General features: G+C 42.8%; 1 protein-coding gene across 1 annotated transcript in view; it reads right to left on the reverse strand.

The window, feature by feature from the left end:
- LOC311025097 (RNA-binding motif, single-stranded-interacting protein 3-like) overlaps nucleotides 1–24,111 on the reverse strand; it is a 104,492-nt gene that overhangs the window by 73,812 nt on the left and 6,569 nt on the right. The window lies entirely within an intron of this gene.

The raw sequence follows: 24,111 nt of genomic DNA on the forward strand, positions 1-24,111 counted from the left end.
TCTCAGATCTTTTAGCAGGATCTTAAAATGAGATGATTTCACTTGTTGTCTAATGCAAGCAGACTTGAATCAAATTATGTTTCTTGACATATGTTATTTCCTTCTTGACGGTGTTCCTTTAACCACACAACACTGGGTTGGGCACATTTACTGGTTTAAGATGTTTTTGGTAAGCATCCTATAATGGGTGCACAAACCATACATCCAGTGTTTAATCCAGGCCTGGGACCAAATTTACCCATCGGTCTCCACTGTCCAATTACACAGGTCAACGCTGACTAAATGACTTAATAAGATGGCCAATTCTGGCAGGGAAGAAGGGCATGTGTGGGGATTAATGAGTGTGTGGATGATGGGTTCAGGGTGCACACCCACTTCTGCCTGCCTGCTGCTTTAGGAACACGGTTACGTTTGGAGGAATTAAACTCGCTACAGATGACAACAGCCTTCTAAACACAGTCTCCTTGGTGTTTGGAGCAAAACAGGAACACTTGCTCGACAAAGAACTCTGTTCTCAGCAATGTTCCCACTGTAACTGGATGGAACAGGTTCAGTTTGAGAACCAGTTTCACTGTCTGCCACAATGACGGAGGGGAGACGGAGAAAGAAGGTCAAGGGTAGGGAGAGACAGGATGTGTATGGATGCATCCTGTATTTGGCGGATGCATGTGCATGTGCATGTGTGTGTGTGTGTGTGTGTGTGTGAGCCAGTGTTTGTGATAATGACAGGTTGCTACCCCACAACAACGTGGAGCCCGAGCCAGCTCTGATATTAATCCATTACCTGTACTTCCCTCGACTGGCACGCAATTCCTGACACACACTCAAGCACGCTGGCAGCTCAGGCAGACATAACACATGGAGAGCAGACGTGCAGCAGTAAAAGGAGGCGGTGCCAGCGTGGAGTCACGTCATTTACAGGCCAGTGCTTCACACTAACAGCCCACAATGTGCCATACACTTCAACAAAAACTGGACAAGCAAAGAGATGAAAAAAGGCCACCCTGAGGAATACTTCGTTGACAAGTGGCTGCTCTTGAATGTTCCTTGGGCTTTGACAGACTTTGGCAAAACAGCATTTTTTTTTTACCAGGCACCATGGTCATTGAATTATCTCCAAAAAGCTCTTAAACTGAAAACATTCATATCTATTAATTATTTTAAGAGGATCATAAAGAATGCAGTGAGGGAGGAATGTCATTGTTTTTCTTTAGAGGCCATTGTGCTTGAATAGCTGTCATTCTGTTTTATTGTTCATTTGTATATCATGTATGTGTTTATATCATTTATTTTATATGGCTGCTACCTTGGCCAGGTCTTCCCTGTAATAGAGATTTTTGATCTCAATGGGACTTCCTGGTAAAATAAAATAAAAATACAAGTATATATTACCAGTGACACCTATAACCTGTATATTTGCAGTTTGGTATTTTTTCAGATTATCTCCCAATATTGTGTTCACTGAGAAAATATTATCTCTGGATGCAAATGAGAAAAAATGCATAAAAATCACTGGAGCTTAAATTGCCCGGTTCAATGAATTAATTCAAGTGGTTAGTCAATATTCGTTTACTGTAATTATCAAGTGATTTTTCAAGTAAAACTGTCAAAATGTTGTCGGTTCAAGCTTTTCTCAAGGAGGATAGGATTTGTTGCTTGCCTTTGTCAGATCAATGAAACTGAATATCTTTGTGTTTTGACCTGTTGGTGCATATTAAAGGATCTTTGAAATTGTGATTTTATAGCTCAAAACATTAACTATCAAAATAATGAATGAGCAGCACTTAGTGTCATAAAGATAACTATCAGTGTTTACTAACTCCATGAAGAATGGCTTGTCATTTGTGAATAAAAAAGACTAAGAGTTTAAAGCCATTATAGCACTTTAACCAAAATGCAAATATGCATTTATTATGCCGGTATTAACCATATTCACCATAACAATCATATGTTATTGAGCATATGAACATTTGCTTATTAGCACTAAACATTAAGTAAAACTGAGGCTGATGGGAATTACATTAGTTTTGTAGGTGTTCGGTAATAAATAAATAAAAAAATAGGACCTTGTGATGGTATTAAATGAAAAGTTAATGGATCCCCAAAGTTATTTCAATTCATCCTGAGGGGAACATGAAGGTCTTTGCCAAAGTTAATGGCAATCCATTAAAACCAAAACATGTCACTGTGCTGGTGGCACTAAAAGAAATGTCAGAAAATCACTAAAGTCACAAAATCTCTTGTCAAACCATCCAGTAGTCGTCAGGACATTCTACAACCCAAGTCAGTAGGGTTCATTCTCTGGGGACAACAAATGCAGAATACTTGCATGTTCATGGGCCTCAGAAGACCATCCCTGGAGCTATGCCGCTTGTATTTTAAAACATCAGCACATGCTGAAAACACAATTGAGATGTGTTAATAACATTGCTATAAAGAGTGACAAGAAAAAAGTCAACTCTGATATCACAAAGCTGTATTCTTATTCAAGACTTATTTAAGCATCGGACTCCAAATTCCTCAGGCGGAGCTGCTCAGCGGCCAGCAGTGTGCCATTTGTACTGAGAGGTGCGTGTGAAGTGATAATGGAAACCTCCCTGCTTCAAAGCCTGAACTGTGTCACGGGCTGTTTCCTTTTAACAATGGGTTTGTTTACCGACCGCCTCTGAAAGACATCGCAGATACATGTTTGATAGGAAGTGTCAGACACAAATAAAAAGACCCCAGGCTGAAATCTGAAATAGAAAATATCACCGGGGAATAAAAGCTATAATGTGCTTCGGATAAGCCACGCTGCAAACAAGCCGACGCATGCAATATATGCAAAACGCAACCAAACAGGCGGCATTTTTCCACGCACTTAACTGTCATCCTTATCAATGTGCATTCATTTCATTTCACCACCATTTGGAGCAGAGAAGAGCCTTCCTTCACTCTCTCACACACACACAAACACAATATGTCCAGGTATGCACAAAGGTACAATCTCTCTCTTTCCTCACACACGCTGACACAACACACACACACACACACACACCTGATCAAAGGCCTAGCCCAGGGAACCTCTTTCAGCCAATTTGTGCAGCTGTCAGGGTCAGGCCGATAGTGAGCTCTGTATGTAATGTGTCAGAGACTGTGATAGGGAAATCCTTTGAAACATTGAAATCTCTCTCTCTCTTTGGCCACCACGCTTTCTCCTCTCTTCGCCCTCTCTCGCTCACTGTCAAATTTGACTCCACCATCGCTCAATCTCTTGCTCTTTTAACCTCCATCCTTCCACTTCCCACATACTCGCTCTATATTTCTATCTATTTCCTCCCTTCTCTCTCTTTTTTTTCCAGTTTCCTCTCCTTTTAAGATTACTCTGCAGTCGGAGTGCGTGGACTGAAGGCTGCCTCTCAGCTGGTATTGTTGACACACTTAGTACAGTGGAGCAGCTCTCACAGTGGGGAGAAAAGGCTCAGAGGCAGCGACACAAACTGTCACACAAAGTAAACACAGGCACCGGGTTTTTCATAGATTTCACACACGGCTGAGCCTGCGAGCAGCAACACACCGCAAAACAGCGCGGCACGCTGTCATAGTGCATGCGGTGGACTGTCTAATGAGCGTATATTGGACTGGATAGGAAAATGCTGAACGAGAGGGAAATAATTGCCGTTATTCTCAAGACACTGTAAAAAATGTATTAGCATATCTTTAAACAGCCGATACATTTCTTGCAATAAGATACAATCTTTATGTATTTAATAGATATAATTCACTTATTCACAATCTTTATTTCTTTGATACAACTTTCTTTGGGATCATTTTGCCTGCTGTCAGTCAAGCTTGTTAGCTGGATCACTAATTGGACACGTTGACGTCTGAAAACATATATTTCTACGATCATCTCCTGTCTCGCAACTGCCTGCAAGACATTCCTCTTTGGTGGAGCAGTTAAGAGTCTGAAAGAGGCGAGTGCAAATAGTGCTAATCAGCCCTAATAGCTTCTTCCATGTTGCAGCCTTCGGCTCCCCGTTTCCTTAACACCCTCAACACGGCTTGCTATTGGTCATACTGCAACATTAAAGTTGAAACCAATTTTTCATAATACCTATTCTACCTACCTCTTTCTATTTCTCTATATACTTAGAATATATTAAACACATCAAACACACACATCCAAGTGTCTGCAACTAAATTCACATCCACACACACATTTATAGAGAGCCCTCTTGTCCCTAAAAAGTCCTCTCCTTTCCGAACAATGAGCGGCTCCTGGAAAGCCCTGGAAATGTGTTTCACCCGATCCCCGACACACACACACACACACACACACACACACACACACACACACACACACACACACACACGCAACCACAGCCCAGTTCTCTCCAGTGTTCCGGTAAAAGCGCATTGACCTTGCTAAGGTTAGGTTTCCCCTGCTATTTTCAGCAGCAACGATTTTCATTATTGCATACGGACGCTCAGTGTGTGTCGGTGTGTTGCTGTCGTATGTCTGCACATTTATCTTTGTTCGAGCGAGACTGAGATGCAGAGATAAAACGCAGACAGAAAGACGCACACCATTACAGTAATGGTCGACAAAGAGTCCATTCATCTGCTGCTATAACAATCGAGCTCTTCTATACATTTAACAAGGCCCATCTCTAGCAATATGCTGCTCCATGTGCATCTTAATACGATTCTCACTCGTGTGGTGCCTTTTTGCGGAGCCATTAACGAGAATCAAACAGAGCAGTTTCTTAGCGTGGGTCCGTTGTAGATGAAGGGAAGAAAAGTAGAAGTAAACAAAGTAGCACAGTGAACTTTGGGTGAAAGGTAGGAAGGAATGGGGTAGAGAGGCGGTAGAGAGGCGGTGAAAGAGAAGGTGGCAGAGAAGAGAGCAGAAAAGAGGCATGTCTGATGATGAGAAGGGAGCGAGAAAGGATGAGGGTAGACAGGATGAGACAATAGAGAAAGGAAAGAGGGGGACATGGGAGAGCGGGCTGCTCCGGCCGTTCTGATGCTTCCTGAAACACAGAGGAAAGAATGTGGTGCTATTTTTGGGTCCAGCGCTGAGATTCTCTCTTACTCTCTGCGCCTCTAAACACAGCAGCGGAAGGGTTTTAAGGAAGAGCTTATGAATACATCGGAATGGAAACATGGCTCCCAGTGTACCGTCCCCCCCCGTTTCAAGATTACACAAGCAGCTAAATTAAGTCTTGGCTACTGCTTCTGTCGGAAACATTGAAAAGGACAACAAATCGTCTTTTCAGGAATTTACAAGAATAACTTGAGTGGTCGTGTCTGGGTCTTGTTACACGGGCAGATGTGGCCCCCGGGGGGTGTTGCAATCGTCACACAGAGGATAAATACTTTAATTATTAAAATAAAGGAAGGAAAGCTGGCATATTTTGTCAGAGGAAGCCAAGCAGACTGCAGCTTCAGTTAAAGCTGTGTACAGGTATAAATAGCCTTCTTGGAGACACGCCTAATGATACCCAATACAAGATACATACAGGTTTCCAAGTATCAACTTGAGGAATGTGTAGGCTAGAGGTATAGCTGTGATTAGTCTGGAGAGTAAATTATATGTGTGGAGAAATCACACCTAAGGCTTTTATAATAAAATCATGTCAGAAGCCTGTTCCAGGAAAAGCTTGGGATCCAAGAAAAAGGATTTGCTTTTCTTTAAGTGCACCCTTACATGACGAGCACTGATAATTGGGTGGTTGAGAGTCAAAGCAATCATAGACGGTGTCTGCATGTTTCAATCAAAGAGTTTTAAAGACCTTGTTTCATTATAGTAACGTACCTGAACAAATCTGCAGTTGAAATACAAGTCAAATATGAGTCCTTGTAATTGGGGTTATTTATCACCAGACAAACATACGACACCAACCACTTTGTTTTACAAGTGTAATACTAGATTTAGCTGTACCCCTGAGTTTATACAGACACGGTTATTGTAATTTAAGTCTTGCTAAGTTTTGCAGGACCGGCAGAAACTAGAAAAATAACTGGATATCATGTTTTACCAGGGTGTCTGCCAGTTTCATCAGCCTGGATTTCAGATCGTTGAAAGTCATTCAGCGCGGAGAAAAATATCACTTTAATTAGAAACGCAGACTGTTGACTGATCGGAATATAGTCAGCGTTTGCCTATTTCATTTCTCATCAGAAGGATAGTGCAACAGCAAACCACAACATCTGTACGCCTTTTAAAATGAAATTTAAGAATATTTAACTGCAGTCGACACACCGGAACTGAAACAAAACTGCTGGTAAAACACTCTCTTTTTCATCAACATATCCCGTTGTCTTACATGCATTCATAAAAACATTTATTTATTTTCTTCCTGAATTTGAACAGCGATAAAGCCACTTAACACTGACATTGATCTCTCATTCTGCCGTCATATGCTCTCTGCCTGTTCTTCTATCTGCCATTATGTATCATGAGCTTCCACTTTCTGTCTCTCTGGTCTTCTTGTTTATCTCTCACCTCTCTACCAGTCCCCTTTCCAAATCCCCCCCTCCCCCTGTTTGTCTCTGCCTCTCCAGAAGATCAGGTCGTCTAGGTTGCTTCCCAGTGGAACGCCATGTTCCCGTCCTCTACCTCTCCATCTCTCATGTTAACATCTGCAACAAAACCATCAACAACACTTGGGCTGTCATAAACAAGTTGCACAAACATCCCGGGGGGACATCTCGTATGGGCTCAGTGCTGGCTGACCTGGTGGCAGATAAGGAGATAATGGAGAGGCTGTGGTGACGCAGCTGAACTCTCAGCAAATTCCTGTGGCTGTGTTATTTTTTTTGAGCAGGTCAGAAAGTGCTGCTGTGTGAGTTACGGGCGAGCTGTTTAACTTGAGATTGATTTGAATCTGTGTCAGGCTCCACGGCTATTGTTCTCGGGTTCAAGGCTGTGTGTGTGTGTGTGTGTGTGTGTGTGTGTTTGTGTGTGTGGGTGGGTGGAGGGGGGGAATAAGGGAAATGGACGAAAACCACCAACAGCTTGTTGTGCAACAACTGTGTCTATATTTGGTTATATTCTCTATGTGTTTACTTTTCATTTGTTCACATCATGTTATTCTAGCATTTGAATTGTATGAAGAATATTTCCCTAAATGTATATTATTTGCCATAACCACATTTTTTGTGCCATTTCCTAAAGGTGTGTTCAGACCAAAAGTGAATCTCCAAAGACATGATTTTATAGAAAATAAACTATAAACTCAACTTAAAGGACTAATTCACTAATTCAAGTGGGTCATGTAGTCGAAATGTAACCTAAATTTTGAATTTGGTGACTTCTTGACCGAGGAAAAGCATGACAGAATATTACGCCTCTGAGACGGCAACGGAGGTCGTCACAGAGCTGCATCAGAGGCCAGTGATACGGCGTCCTATCTAAACGCTCCGAGCACCCGAGGCGGAAAAGACGTGACAATACGCCGCCAGCGAATTTAACGAGCTCAAAGCGTAGACCTGAAGAAGATAAAATGCCGGTATTTGCTCGCAACATGTTTATGATGCACAGCAACTTCGCTTGCGGTTGAAGAGTCGTGTAAATATGTGAGACGAGCAAAAGTACAAAATGTTTCGTAGTTGTTTTGATGTATCGAGCTAATCAGATTTTCAACACTCATTGAATACGTCACACGGCGACGAGTCCATAGACGAGGCCGCGATGTGGGACGTCTCACTCGTCCCGCAAAGCCACGGTGCTATCTAAACCCAGACAACGTTGTGGCGTTATGCCGAAACGATCCCACTCACAGCATATTTTGACTCGCCTTTCCGCCATGACGGCTTTTTTCTTGCATACATGCTGCCTTTGCTGTCTGAAACAATCACAGTACCTAACAGCACTCTCTCACCAAACAAAACGCCCAAGAAAGTAATTGCACTACATTGGACTTTCCTTCACCTCTTTGACTAAAAATAAAACATATGCTACATTCCTTTTTAATTGCATGACCTCTAGCATGCAAGTTACAAAAAGGGGGGAAATGCATATTGAAGAGGAGCTTTGCACAAAGCTCTTTTATTATGTATATTTATGCAAATCACACATTAGTTTATTCAAAAAATTGCTCCTCCTCTCATTGCCCCCTGGTCAGTGTTTCTACCCTGCAGTATGCATGATGAGCGCCAGCAGACAGGCTTCATGATTGCTTTAATACAGACCTACATAAAAGTACGGAGGTTCCATTGTTCTTCCGTGACTCCCCTCAAAGTTTAAACCGAAGCCACGTTGAATATTGAGTTTCAACGGCAGCAGCGCCACCTCTTTGTCACTGCTAATGAACACTGGATGTCTTCTTATAAGGTGAATCACATATTCCTACCTGCCGCTTATCATCCGGCACGCTTCTAACCCTCTTTAGGTTATTGTCTCCTTTTTGCATATTATTAATGTCTTCCTGCCCTCCTGTTCCAGCTTCTCCTGCTCTCCTCCTACATAACTCCATCTCCTCATCGTTTGTCTTCAACTTTCTCCTCCTCTCCATTCCTCCGCTGCCGCCGGCCTCTGCCCTCTCTTCTTTTCCTGGTCCATCGTCTCTTTCCCTCTCATCTCTTCCCCGTACTCACATTCCTCCTATCTGCTGCCCCCCCTCCTCCTCCAACACTGTGCAGGAGATTAAAATAAGAGGAAACAATCAAGCTTTGGCTCATTAGCATATGAACGGGGGGCCGACAGGCAACCGTAGAGACGACAACAGAGCCCTGGCAATCCGCCGCAGAGCTTTTTTTTTTTTAATCCCAGGAATGACTTTTTAGCGTATTTTGTTGAATGAGACAGAACGATCCTCTGCCAGTCCTTTCAGGCAGTCAAATTACCATCAGAATAAGAGAATAAGAATAAGACAGGATGCTTATATAGCGTCAGGTCAAAGAATGGAGACTATAGAATAAGTGTGCAGACAGAATAATGTTTCTCCACGGCAACAATGAGAAGCTGAAAAGATAGGAACTGGCGTGTGTGTGTGTGTGTGTGTGTGTGTGTGTGTGTGTGTGTGTGCGCGCACACTTGTGTGTTGGGTTCATCTTCTCACCGCCACAATGAGAAACTGAAAAGATAGCAATTGGCAGGTTTGTGCGCTTGTTGGGGGGGGGGGGGATCTACTCTCATTAGTGAATCAATTAAAATGTCTCAAAGCGTAACAACGCAACAGGTCGTGACATACATATAGCTTATTGCGTGGATTTACAAGGCAACAGAAATGCGGATGGCAACATAGCTAGAAAACAGCATCACGTGTTGGGTATACCATTGCTGAACAACAACAACAAAAAAAGCAAAGAACAGAGAGAAAAAATGCCCTTCATCATGTAGCAGACCAATTTAAAACATAACTTTAAATCAACCTATCAGTTATAACAAGGCAAAGTCTACAGCCATGCTAGCAGCATGCTAATAGGCTCACAACATATTAAACAGTAGTAGTAATTATAATGTTATCATGTTCACTGTGTTAGTTTGATAATTAGCACTAAACATGGTAGTTGGCTTGAAAATTCAACAAAAATCTACGATACTTAAATAGCTATTAATCTTCATAATGAAAATGCATAATGTGTCCATAAAGTATGAACCGAGACAATTTTTGCACATTTGTCACCTGAGAATTAGGAAATGTCTAAATACAGAGGCGTCACTTACAATTGTAGGATATGTGTTGGCAAGCAACAACAGGACACAGCTGAGCTGCAGTGTGCAATAAAGGTTGATGTATTCTATCAACATAATCTATGTTAATAGAAGTCACATGAAAAACGTAAGGTCATCTCACTGAGCTATGGTAGCAAACAGAGACATGCTGGTGCAGTGGGCCTCTGCACATTCAACTTGTGATCCTGCACAGATACTTCAGGGCTTACCGGTAATTTCACTATAAGTGAAGCAATGTTGCAACGTCAATGCACCACTACAGTCTCGTCCAATGTAGTAACAAGGTTCAATACAGCGCTCTCCTCCAGATCGACCAGGTCTCGATTCAAACACACTTATCTTTACCTTGTCTGCTCCCAGGGTCACTGGCAATTCATTATTACTCTGCTTCCTTCCCTCACCGTGTCCCGCTTTCCTTCCTGTTTCTCTCTCTGCTCTAATTAAATTCCTTCATCAAATCTGAGAGCTGCAAATATTCAGGGGGAAAGGAGGAGAAGCAGGGAGGGGGTAAAAGGATGTTGGGAGGGAGGAAGAGATCAGAGTGTAAGAACATATTGAGTGGAATCCAAGCCCACTGACTGAGATCAGATGATGACCTGAGGATATCTGGAGGGGAAATCCATAAAAGGGCATCGTAACAAAAGGTAGAGCTCAGTCAAATCATTATGTTCTTTATTTCTCAGGTGGAAGATTAGACAGAAACATGTCGGGAAAAGTAGACCTAATGATTTTATACTTTTAAAGGATTTTTTTTCAAAAACGCACCTTCACTTCACTGTGTACACTTCACTGTTGCAATGAAACTCACAATTTATATGGTGTGCACTGTTTTTTAACCGTGCATTAATAGAGTCAACAGCCAAAACAAATTGCTTCCGGATTATGATGAGCCACTGGACCATATAATATAGTGAGGGGATGCCTCAGCCATTTCTATTTGCTTGAATACTAAAGGACAGCATGGACTGACCCCGGTGTTAAATACATTTAGGTCCCTGAAGTGTTTCCACTCTCACTCCGGACGATACGCAGCCGCTCACATTTATAATTCAGAATCGAGTATTCGTCAAATCAGAAAGACACACGTTTCGCCCAACAATAGCTGAACGGTGAGAGCAGTAGATGTATTCACCGAGACAGTGTGTGTGATTTGATTGATTTAAAGGCCTGATCAAATTACCTGGGAAAGGTTAAAAGTATCCATTACCGGCTAACATGTTTTGCTATTGAACACGGAGGGGAACGGGGAAATGTAGCCGTGCAGAGCAAAAACTGCCCGACTGTATCCTGGAGGCATAAATATACCCAAGTATTCAGTGAAGGAAAATGCATCTTGAAAGAGAAATATCACAGTGAACAGATGCAAGTTAGAGGTAAACAAAAATAATTTTTTTCTCAAAAGTGCTTTGCTGATCAAATATATCCCTATCTTTGCTGTTCCTTTTCTTTAGCCTGGTGAGGAGGGAAAAGTAGATTTTGAATTGCAAGTTTAGGGACCGCCGGTTTAAATAAAAATACAGAAGAATAAAAAATATATTTATATATAAAAATAACCCATAATCTTTTAGAGGTTGTAAGGGACGCTATTAAATAGTGAAACCAAAGGGATTGCAGAGAATAAAAACGAATGCCAGCAAAGGCGAAGAAAGAGGAGAGGTTGTGAGGGAAGGGAGGCAACTTTGATGAAGGTGGAGGAAAGATGGAGAAGAGAAGAGAATAGCAGAGGAGGGAGGAAAGGCCACCAGAGAGGTCACTTCTGCTGTTAATAATTTATCCTTTAAAAACCAGTCTGAGGCTTTAATTGGTGCTGTGGCTTAATCCCGAAGCACGCACGCACGCACACGCACACACACACACACACACACACACACACACACACACACACACACACACACACACACACACACACACACACACACACACACACACACACCTCGGGGAGCCTCTTAGCAGCTGTGCTCCACCTAAATTGGCTACAGTGTAGTGGTGGCAGCATGGAGTTCCCTCCAGGTATAACACAGTCAGCCAAAACAGCAACAGCAGGGCTGACAAGCCTGTCTCATGGATCTGGGCGTGACACTTCTCAGCCTCTATCTGTCTCACGCTCGCTGTCACGCTCTCAATACTAAATCTTACAGCAAATCAAAGCGACAAGACGTTAGTCCCCTCGTACGGTTGTTAGCCAGATAAACGCTTCAGTTGTAATCTGCATTTAGCTGAGGAAGACGTTCTGCACTTTTGCACCACTTGGATTGAAATCGCTCGTTTGAAGATTGGGGAGGTTGAAGGGTTGACTTTTGCAAGGAGGATAATGACGGGACGTCAATCAACTTTGTCTGTTTAGGAGTCGGGGCTTCGCTAGAGTTGGAATAATGAGGAAATATTATGAAGGGCAAGTCATTATTGCCACACAATACGAGTTAAGCCCTTTGGTAGTTTAAAAACTGCACAGGTATCAGTGAGGGAAATAAGAATTTTCATCTGATTCTTTGAAAAACTTGCATATGGTGCACCTGTGTCTTATAATAATCTCAGTGTAAGCCCAACATGTGCAAATGTGCTTCAGTTGTGCGGCATGATTGGAACTAAAGAAAATAATCCACAATAAATGTCATGCAAAGTATTTGACATTTATCTCTTCCAACACTGCCCTCGCTAAACGGCGTCCAGCTGAGGCACTCTGGCAGCATCATATCTGTGCCTGAAGGTTGATGAGCACATTTACCGCCCCCATATCCACACACATCAGCTCTGCTGGTGAGATAAGCACTTCAACCCCCAGCTGACCCAAAGGGAAACCCTGCTGTCTGTATCATATCATCTCTCATGCCCCAGTATTCCACCTTCATATACAATTGAGACATTCTGACATGATGCAACACTCGTATTTTACATTTATGAGTTTGTTAGTCTCATCGCAATCGAGCCCAAAGTACCTCTATACACCAAACGAAAGACGAATATTTGTGCTACTATTATGGCAGAAGTAGAATCAACGTTATAAATGCAGTCAACAGGTTTAATTTGTCTTTTGGTCCAACAGAGCGTGTGTCCAACATCAACAACAACAACACCACTCAGCTGGAATAATGACTTTATTGGCTGTCACCTGCATAACCACTCCAGAAAAACGTCCACCTGTAACATGGCAATTGATGTCACGTAACATCTATGAACCAGATCTAATAAATAGTTTTTTTTTTATTAGAGATATTGTGTGACACTGTGGTTATTGTGGTTTGCAAATAACCCACCAATTTTCACCTCGGTCTTAAGTGGGTTATTGTGAACTGCATATCCACCTTGATAATTAGATTTCTATAGTGGGATAAAAAAAAACAAACAAACAAACAAAAAAAAACTGTCCGAGAGTAGTTGCGGTCCAAAATCAGCCAGACAGCAAGGTTATCAGCTAAACCGTGGCACCATGAGAATACATAGCGTTCCCTAAATCCTATTGTACCATGAAATGTCACAGCACATTAGCTACAAGAGGGATTACCCTTCCTTGAAAGTAAAAGAGGGAGGGAGGGAGCCATTGAGTGGGAGATAGGGAAACGGAGGGAGGAGAGGCTTCTACGCAGGGAGCCTATGGGAATGTGATGCTGTTGCATACAGGTAAGTGTGGGCTGAATATAAAGCAGCTGCTGATCTGTAACCTGTTATTGCATCGCTATCCTTTGCTAACTATTTCCCCAAGTTTTCCTTCTGTCTCCTGTTCTCATTCTGCCTCCCTTCCTTTCCTCTTTCGTGCCACTGGTCATGATAATCTCTAGATCTTGATTTGGCAATGCTTATGAATCACACACACACACACACACAGCTTATCTATGGCTGGGAAGTTGAGCTCGGTTGGCAGAGTGAGACCAACAGCTTGTGGCTGTACTTTGGAAGAAAGCGAGAGTCAGCCTCTGCTGTTTCGTTTTTCCTCTCCACTTTTGTCAGATTCCTGATTCCCCTCTGTCTGGTTTTGCCACTCTATCTGAAATCCGGTTGGACCTCCTCAGTCGAAGGAGTAATTGCTGAGAGAAAATGAAAGTGAACACTGAGGAGAATATGCAATCCAGGGTGGGAATTTGACATATGGATTTGAGAAAGGTTTCAGCGAACAGGGACCGGCGCTCTCTCTCCTACCAGGGAGTCAAACAACCCTCGTCTTATGAGCTTATTTTAGAAGTGCTTCGTATTTTCCTCCGCCTGCTTTCTTCTCCTCTCTGCCTTATCTGTGACTTAGTCCCCCTTGCTCTGATCCTCTACTTTATTTCCTCTGTGGCTCCTCTGCTGTTGTGCTTTAACTTTTTTGACCTAGCGTCCCCTCAAACCACCAAACAGCTCCAGACTGTAACCCACACCTCCTGGGCCTGCTCCACTTAGTGTCTTTGTGAATATAACTTCAGCTTTAGGCTCAAGGGAGGGAGATCAGTGTCATGTTATGTACTGTGCATTATGATATATATATATATATATATATATATATACTGTATATATATTATGTATAGCATACAGTGTGCTGCTGTGCCCACTGCAGTTCGTCTAGGGTTTAAGTATTTAGTCACAGTGTCCATAACATAACAAGAGACATCCACTGGTGGAATACATTGACTTTTGAAAATAATCCTTTGGATCAAATTACTGCAGTGCAGTTTTCACATCTGTCTTTTTGGTATTTCATACACGGTCAAATTGATCGGAGTGATCATTTTAACCTGCACTGCACAAGAGAGAAGCCCTTTAAGCATGTTAAAGCAGTCAAACTGAAAACACCAACATCAGATAACATTTGCATTCTCTTTCTATTCTCGACAAAACAAATAAAGAAACAGTAATTGCATGTCTTGAATGCAGGTGGGTCTCCCACCGTACTGGCTGAGAGACCCCTACATCATCGATTTCTTCTCTCGAGAGACAGCGAGGACTGAGAGAGACCTCCGCTGAGAGGATAATTCCAGGGTTGGAATTGGTAAGAGTGCTACACTTAGTATCTGCTGTCACAGTAGTGCACTGGATGCTCCTCCTGTTGTACTCGGTGCCTCCGCTGCATCTAATCTAGCAGTTGACAGTTACTGTGTGTGTGTGTGTGTGTGTGTGTGTGTGTGTGTGTGTGTGTGTGTGTGTGTGTGTGTGTGTGTGATTTTATCATACACATACGTGTTGCACATCTCATGCACCTGCATGTGTGCGTGCATGTGTGTCAGTTTTTACTACTACATAAAAATGGCATTTGAGTGAATAATTGCGCTGTCATGATGATTCATTGAGAGGTGTGAAGCAATGGGCTGTCAGTTAAATGAAGAAAGGCAGACCTACTTAGTGATGAGGGCAGAGGGGATTCAGGAGGCGCTGTATAAATAATGGGATTACAATAAAGCTACAAAAGTGGTAATGTCCATATATCAGGTACTAAGCGTGTGCAACGTGACTGCATGCTGCTTATCCAGGAGGAACATATAAATCTGCTGATATGAAATTATGTCCAATCTCCATTTAAAGATAAGGTCACCAGTGGACAAATAGGATGCAGGCATTGGAGATGATTTTGAGCAATGGGGGCACTTTAATAAGAATGTATTGTCTCGGGATTCCTCTAAAATGAGGGATGTGTCAAAAGTCAATCCATGTCACATCTCAAAGCACCAGAATACATATTTGTGATGGAAACAACGTAAGACGAGGAAGAAGAGATAAAGATTGATTAAAGATTGATATAAACAAGAAAATAGAGTGGTGTTAGTATTTGGATGGTTTAGGAAATCTGTTGCAACTCAGCCAACTTCAATAGTGTTGGAACGAGTCAGTCACCCTGAGTCATAGGTCAAACCCAAAACAGCACAGCAACGGGAACCCTCACCAAACACCCACGGGTGCAGATATGAAGAGTCTAAAAACAACATCTAGCTTTGATGAGAATGTCTTCCTAATGTATCGTAGTGCTTCTGCGCCGATGCCTTTTAGTGCACATTGCATCAGGGACATTAATGGATAAAGTACATACTAAGTAAGCCTATAAATGCACACGTCAGCCATGCACTGTATACGCAGCGAGACAACCCAGCATGTGCATACGAGGTTGCAAACGTCCACGCGCGAGGAGATAATGCCTTCCAGGGTCTTAATTATTCATACAGGAAGTTAATTCAATGAAATATGCAGATTGCCGCTGTACCCCATGTAGCAGACTAATGTCTCTGTCTCATCCAGTGGTTCAGCACAAATGTCAGCACGGCGGCGGAGTTCAAGCAGCACCGAACAGAGACACGGAAAAAAAAGAAATTATTGTGAACTATTATTTTGCTTCAATTATCAGTCACCTTTCTGCCAAACGGTGACAGCCCACAGACTCCTACTCATCCTGTGGTGTTTTAAGCACTGCTTTGTTAATAATAGAGGCCAGATGATTGTTAAACGCCCCGTCAATACTAATGTGAGCCTCTGCTGCTCTTTAAACCCTGGCTAAAGAGCAGTGGGATATCAATATTTGAAAAAAAGAGCACGGACGGATGACTTTGTCGAAATGTACGGGCGGTGTTAATACTTTTGAAGCCGTCGAGTTGTCTGTTCAAGTTAAATCCATCACACCTCGGGCACTTAAAGCCACATTAAATGTTATTTTCACCCTCAACTGTCAGTCTCCTCCACACGGAGAGCCTAACACAGAAAGACAGTTCTGCAAACGACTTAGCCAATGAACTATTATTGTTGGAGACTACCATGACTTAAACAGTGGGGTATCGGGGTAGGGGAGCTTCAATATGCAGTAATTCAGCCTCCTACTGGCAGAAACGGCAAGATCACAAGTATATTAAAGGATGGGGGGAAAAGCTGCAAAATCTATTTTCCTATCTCCTTCACCGAGATAAAGAATCTGTATTCTATCGGTATCGGGATGTGCAGAACTGCAGATGACACTGTAAAGCCTCCATACCACCCCTCCACAATGGCATTTCGCCGTGGTAACATACACAGTGTACAGCACAGGATATTGCCGAGATGTCAGAATTGCGATTAGTGTCCTCGGTGCTGTTATAGCGGCTGCTAATCTGCTGCTTTATTGTACAGCTGCACCAATATCAGCAGCAGTGAAACCGCAGCCAAAAGTTGCGAGCACAAAATCCCAAATCGAACGTCCTCAGCGTCGTCACACAAGTAGTCCACACACACACACACACACATGCACACACAGTACAGAGTGCGCTGAAAGGCCAGGCAATACAACACGCCTCAGTAGTGTGTGCCAGCCTAATCTAGTCAGGCCTTTTATCCCATCTCCTCCGTCCACTTCCACTTAAATCAACACTTCACTGAGAGCTACAAAGCTAGTTTGCACCCTCGGCACACACGTACACATGCGCGCGGGCACACGCTTCACTTCTCCTCCTTCGTTGTTAGTCTCTGTTTATCTCTCACGTTGGCACTCTCGCCTCATCTCACTGCGTCTCAGGCACAAACACTTTCCAACACACACACACACACACACACACACACACAGGCGGTCGGTCACGCACACCAAAACATACTTGCACACAACTTTGAAAAAGACTGGTAGTCTCTGAGGAGAGCCGCCAGTGTGAATGAATAGAAGCTGGATGCAGCTTTACAATCTGTGCCCAGTCAACTGGGTTGGCCATTGCCCAGGCTGAGAGTTGGTACCCAAGAAAGTAATTATCCACCGAACAAAAGTATGACTGTACATTTGCAGCCACTACCGAGGTCTTCTCGAACACCAAGCAAGTTCTAAAGAATGACACAGGTCACTCTTAGGACACACTATTGTTAAAAAAAAAAGCATTTTCCTGGACTGTCCACCCGTTTGGAAAAGGTTTATGTTGAGGAGAGGAAAATATCAGTTTCATAGTTAAAAGAGATGTTCTGCTGGTGAGGTAGACGGAGAAGTCATGCAGGGTTAAATCTAAATATTTCTTTACGGAGGGGGGGGGGGGGTTTGGGTGGAATCCCAGGAGAAGCAGCAGGCCGACAGGAAGTGCAACTCGAACCGTGTTTATAAGTATCAGTGTCTTTATTCATAAATGTCACATTGAAATGTCACAAACACAGTAGCGGCCTGCCAACAGGCAACGCAACATGGTGATTTGGTGATATACTATCTTTAGAAAATCACTGGCATATGAGTAAGGCACACAAACAATCTCTTTCTCTCCCTCACTCTCACACACACACACACACACACACACACACACACACACACACACACACACACACACACACACACACACACACACACACACACACTCAAACTTAATATATAAACAGCTTACTTCGTTATTAGTGACCAGTCGCTTTGGATGTGCTCCCTGCAATCAGCAACATCACACACACACACACACACACACACACACACACACACGCACACAGTAACGTAGACAGCTCTGATAAAAGCATGAGGGCTCTGAAAAGTAATTTGACTGGGGCCCAACAAAAGGAGTGTTTCCCTAGGATAATCCCTAGCTGGGACTGCAGGGGTTCTTTATATGTGTATGTGTGTGTGTGTGTGTGTGTGTGTGTGTGTGTGTGTGTGTGTGTGTGGGTGTGTGTGTGTGTGTGTGTGTGTGTATGTGTATGTGTGTGTGTGTGTGTGTGTGTGTGTGTGTGTGTGTGTGTGTGTGTGTGTGTGTGTGCGTGCGTGTATGTGCTTGAACCCTGGAGAGTGGGTGTCTGTTTGTGTGTTTGTACTTGTGAATTTGTGTGTGTGTGTGTGTGTGTGGGATCAAGCTGAGCAGGGAGGATTTTATTCAGGATTTCATTAGCAGGGAATAGGAGATGTTTGGCCCGGCCAGCCACCTCTGGCTCAGGGACAAGAGTGTGTCTGTAACCCGGCTAAACTGTCTGTAAGGGCAAACACTGTGGCAGTTTTATAGAGTCTAACTGTGTTTCTTTATATATTCCTCTCGGACTGGAAGAGAATAAGTACAGAGGTTGAGCTCCAGAGTTTGTTCACACTTGGAGCTGTCTATGCTGCTCGGTACAAAAACATGTATCCTGTGTGCTTGTAAGTGACACGGATTTAAACGCTGTCATAGTTTAGCAGTCAGTAAGGCGAGACACTGGACTATGGAGGAGATGAATATGTATCGGTGGAATGCATCGTCATTTTTCTTTTCTCGCTCATTGTTGTTGTTATTCTTTAATATCGATGAGAGCATGTGGTAACATTGTAAGAAAACAATAGAAATTAAAATAAATAGAAATGTGTGTTTTGGATTTGATGCTCATGCCTCTCTGGAATCTTGAGGGATGGAGGCCTCGTGTATTATCTGTTAAACATTCTGCGTATATTTATCTTTCAGGTTACAGATATCGCACTTTGTTGGCAACTGTAATGTTGCTCAGAGGTGGCAGCTTTCTTTTAGTTTGGGAATTAGTATTGGGAATACACGATATGCATGCATTCAAACAGACAGGCACACATGCACATGACAATCCTTGTATCCTGCAGTTATTTGGCCCACAAAAGGTGTGTCAATAGCAGGACTTTACTGTGGGCTTTAACTATAGTGTGTGCTTTATGGTTTTAAGGCAAATATGTGTAAAATACAGGGATGTTACAATGAGCACTGTGACTTTATTTGCACCGTGTGCAGCCTAAAGTCTAACACTACGGGCTCAGGTTGGATTTATAGGTAACACAAGGGGTTAACAGAAGCCCCGCTGCTGATACCTAGGGCGTAGTTTTTGACTTATAGTATAGATTTCACCCATTGATAGATAGCACCGCCACTAGAAGGATGTTTCATCAATAAATGTGAGACGGTGATGGAGACGAGGGATCTCAGTGAGCTGAATGTGGTGCAGGAGACAGCTTTTAAAAGATCCGTGTTCCTGAAAAGGAGAATAAAATTGAGTCTTTTTTTTTCAATCACAATGCCTGCTAAGCATCACTTTGTAAGCCACAACGTTACCCCGTAACATGTTTAACTATAAGTCAAGGCTTACAGCAACACTTCATGTTTCTTATCATACCAATATGTATTTATTTTATTTATTTAAATTTAAATTCAGCTTTGGTACCCACATATAGTAATTATTAGAGTAGCACAGAATATCAGTGATAAACAATGATTGTACTGCAAATCTTATGGAAGAGAGAAAGCTGGGCGGATGTCATGGAAACTGTAAGGTGTGTGAAATGAAATGTAGATATGAAATGCATATTTATAGTCAGTGCTGTTGGAACACCTGACCAGGTGTGGCTCATTAACTGGGGAGGAGGACAAAAAAAAATGTACGGGCTCATCAAGTCCCCGAGAGGTTGGGACTTCCTTCCACGATATGTAGCAAAAGATAATGATTAAGGAGCAATGATAAGGAATCTTTTTCACATTTTCTCCACTGAAGAGTCCGACTCTCTTTACTACAGCTATCAATACCCGTATTACCCTCTGCCCTCCACAAATGGATGGATTCAACAGGTCCACTCTGTTGGAGGATGTTACAAATGGTTCTGTGAAATGTAAAGATGCCGAAGTAGCCGGAGAGAGCAGGGTAAATGACAAAATGACTGGAACGCGTTAAAGATCGATTCACACTAACTGTGTAAAAAGGAATTCAGGGGAGGGATTTTCCTTTAACATCTCTGACCTGCGCTGCTCTGAGACAACGTGACAAAATAGACACAGTAAAAGATACAAGATGAAGAGTGAGAGTGAGGACGGAGAAGAAGGAGGGGAGAGAAGGGAGCGACATCGAAGTAGGATATGGAACAAGATATGGGGGGAAATCCCTCAGGCCATTCTTTCAATTATCTCTCTGGTCCCTGTTGTAGGAGATCACTCGCCCACCAATGCACAACCACACACACACACACACACACACACACACACACACACACACACACACACACACACACACACACACACACACACACACACACACACACACACACACACACACACACACACACACACACACACACACACACACACACACACACACACCCCTCCCCACCAAATGAGAAACGGAAATGCGCCGACCAAATCCCCATGTTGACGGTAATAATGACATCATGCAAACAAGAAGCAGTCTGAATAGAATGCAGGAGTGCTCGACAATACTTGTTGAAACATCAGCTTTGTCGATTTTCTTTTGTATTCTCTCCTTGAAATTATTTTTACACCAGACAACCAGGAACAGGGTGAGACAGGCTTTTTAAATACAAAAATGAAATTTAATAAAAAGTGAATACAGATGACTAATAGATGTTATGTTTGAAGAAAGTCTTTAATTTAGCCGGCTTTCATAAAAAAGATAGAATCTTATTTATCAAGTAACTAAACAAGCATCCTCATTACACAGGATCAAGTAATGCACAATTTGAGGAGGGAGATAATGAAATTCCTAATCACAGTATCTGTGACAGCACGTAGGTGTAATAAATGCAGGCAACATCTGCCCATGTGTGATGTACTGCCTGACTCATGTCCCTTGCCCACACTGTGCAAACAGCTCGACACAGGGATATCACGGATAGCGGGGCTCCCACACAGGTCGGCTAATGATATGAAGCTAAGAACCAGCCCTAAGAACCAACACAGAGCAGACGTCCTTTATCACCAAAACGCACTAATATGTGCACAAATACAGGGGAAGTGTTGAAGAGGTGTTGAAACAAGAAGTGTATTCTCTGCAGAAAGCTGGAGGTGAGTGAACGTTTGGATGCTGAAACCTGGATCCTACCATACCAGCACGCGACACCATTCTAGAGACTTGAAAATGTTTTTGTTATTTCTCTCACTTACACATTTGGTGTGTACATACATCTTACTTACTTAGATCGAGGTATTAGTCTGTTGGGTCAAAGGCACACTGCAAACACTGCAATGTCCAACTATGTCCTTGAATATCAAGTACGTGTAATAAAGGTTCTCTACATGAATATCTATTGTCTTCATAGGGCTCTCAACATGGAGAAATATAAGCTGGATGCTAACGAGGCTAACAGCATGAACAGTGCAAACAATAGCATCAGTGTGGACCAGAGGGTCGGCGCTACACGTCCGCTGATGTTGTTTTTTGCGGCTATATTAATGCTCTAAATGCCGTATAGAACCTTTAAACATCAACATAGACCGTGTAGTCATCTTTCAACCTGTTCTATTAATGAATCAATGTGTGCACTCAGGACTGTAAAGAAAAGTAAAAGGCCATTCCATATAATGCAGAGATACTGGCATTTGTAAAAACCTAGACAGAGTCTCCTATCTCTAGAAACTAGATCAGCTTCTCGGCCAGGGGCCATACCCCCTACACTGCACATTATACACACACACACACACTTAAAATAGCTAACAGCTTGAGGTTGTGCTCTTTGTCTCTCCCTTTTCATCCCCAGATAAAGTCTTTGTCAGGCAGTTAGCGCGGTGTTCTAAAAGCTGGCACACTTATGGCAAGAAGTGTACATCTCAAAAGAGTTGTAATATATATGTGTGTGTGTGTGTGTGTGTGTGCGTGTGTGTGTGTGTGTATGTTTTTTTTTAGCCCTCAGTATTTCAGTTGCTGCTTCCTGTATGTAAATGCAGCTGTAAACATGATTTGCTAAAACATCTGGAATTGTATTTGCCGCTAGACAATATTAGATCATTGAACGTTCTATTAGGAAGGGTCAGGGACTGTTGGGGCCTTCAGCAGTTTAAGGCAGGGAAGCTCTATGGGGGGGTCAAGTTACGATGATGCTTTTTCAATAGAAAATCATCATTAAAACAATTTTAAAAAACAATTCAGATTCCAGATATATTTATTTATATATTAAATCAGTTGTCACGGTCCCTGCCAAGTTCAGATGCAACTTCATGCTCAGCAGCCCGTCTCCCCACCCCCACCCCCACCAATGAACCAGTCCTTCTCTCAACTGAAGAATGTGAGGACCATTGTGTTGGATGACATGTTAGTTGGTAGTAAGTGAAATTTTGGTTATGATGTGATTACAAATTAGATTGTATCCCAGGATATACAATAATTAGTGTTAAGAGAATTTTCCATTAAAATTACATTTAGACTGGAAAAGATGGCATTGAACACATTTCTTATACAGGGTAGCTGTCTTCATCAAATGGTGAATACCACAGTGTGCAGAATATTGCACATTTGCACAATGTTATATTTTCATAGCTCACAGTCAGTTAACATTGTACAGCACTGGACTCCCAAACAGCTGCAAGCCTGCAAAGTGAGTGATTTAAAGCACTGAATAGATCGATTGGGTTCTTGAGGTGTGGTTGCAGCAATTGTGCAGGGTTGGCATGGCCTGTGGTGGTGGAGCCCAATGTGACATCTTTTCACGGGGCCCAAAATGCCCAGCGGCGGCCCTGGTTTGAGGGAGAGGGCCCTGACAGGAGCTTTTAAAAGGCAGAGAATCCATTAGACAAGGGTCGCTACAAAGTGGCAAACTATTAAAAATGCAGCAGCACCATTATTTCTTGACCCCGCCGACAACTACTGTCTCCTTCACTGCATCGCTCTTTATTTCCCTTTGGATCTCTATCTCTTCTTTTGAATTCTTTTTGCCACCGCCATCTGTTCTCTTTCTGTATCTCACTCTGCTCTCTCCTTCGTCTCCTTCACAATCCTTTTTTTTTTTTTAACTCCTCCACATATTTTCTATTACAAAACTGGCAGGGGTGAGCCTCTCTCACCCCTTGGTGCTTTTGCTGACCCGCTCAAGCTTTATCACTCCTATTCAACATAGCGAGGTGCTGGTCAACATTCGCTACTGTACTGGGACAAGAATAGAACAACCCACGGAGAATAATAAATGGACATATATGGGTGGTTAGGAGAGTCCCTTTTAAGCAGTAAAAACTACCCAGGCCCAGCAAACTGAACAGATGGTAGTAGAGGGAGAGAGAGGGGGGAGGGAGAGAGGGAGAGAGAGCGAGAGAGCGAGAGCGAGAGAGACCAGAACACAGTGGGAGCCAGGCAGGAAAAGAGAGATAGAGAGGGGCAGAGAAAAAGCAGGGAAGGGAAGAAGAGTTTTGGTTAGAGCATTAGAAGAAGGCAACACAAGGATATTCTCCATCCTCTACACTGGTGTGTGACGTTATCAACAGCAGAGCTGAGAAGCCGAATAGACGGGTCTTAAACAACAAGCACATGATAATATTGTTGGTAGTAAAACTACAACTGATGCAGGCAGGCAGATGTGTGAGGAGAAACAGGGCATGAGCAGAATGCATGCTATAAACCCTATACCCTGTTTACTCTGCACACTATACACACACTATTCGGTTTCTGTGTGTGTGTGTGTGTGTGTGTGTGATGTGTGATGTGTGCTGCATAATTTATGGTCGCTGTTTCTGCTAAGGCAGAGTACTTTATGTTTGACAAGAGGAGGAACAGAAGCTTGGAAGGAAACAAGGAAGGAAGGAAGTGATAGTAAAGGGAGGATGGAAAGCGTATGAGTTAATCACTTTTTCTGGTCTCTTTGCACATGCATATCT

Source organism: Eutrigla gurnardus (genome assembly GCF_963514095.1).
Source record: "Eutrigla gurnardus genome assembly, chromosome: 14".
NCBI classification, from domain to species: Eukaryota; Metazoa; Chordata; class Actinopteri; order Perciformes; family Triglidae; genus Eutrigla; species Eutrigla gurnardus.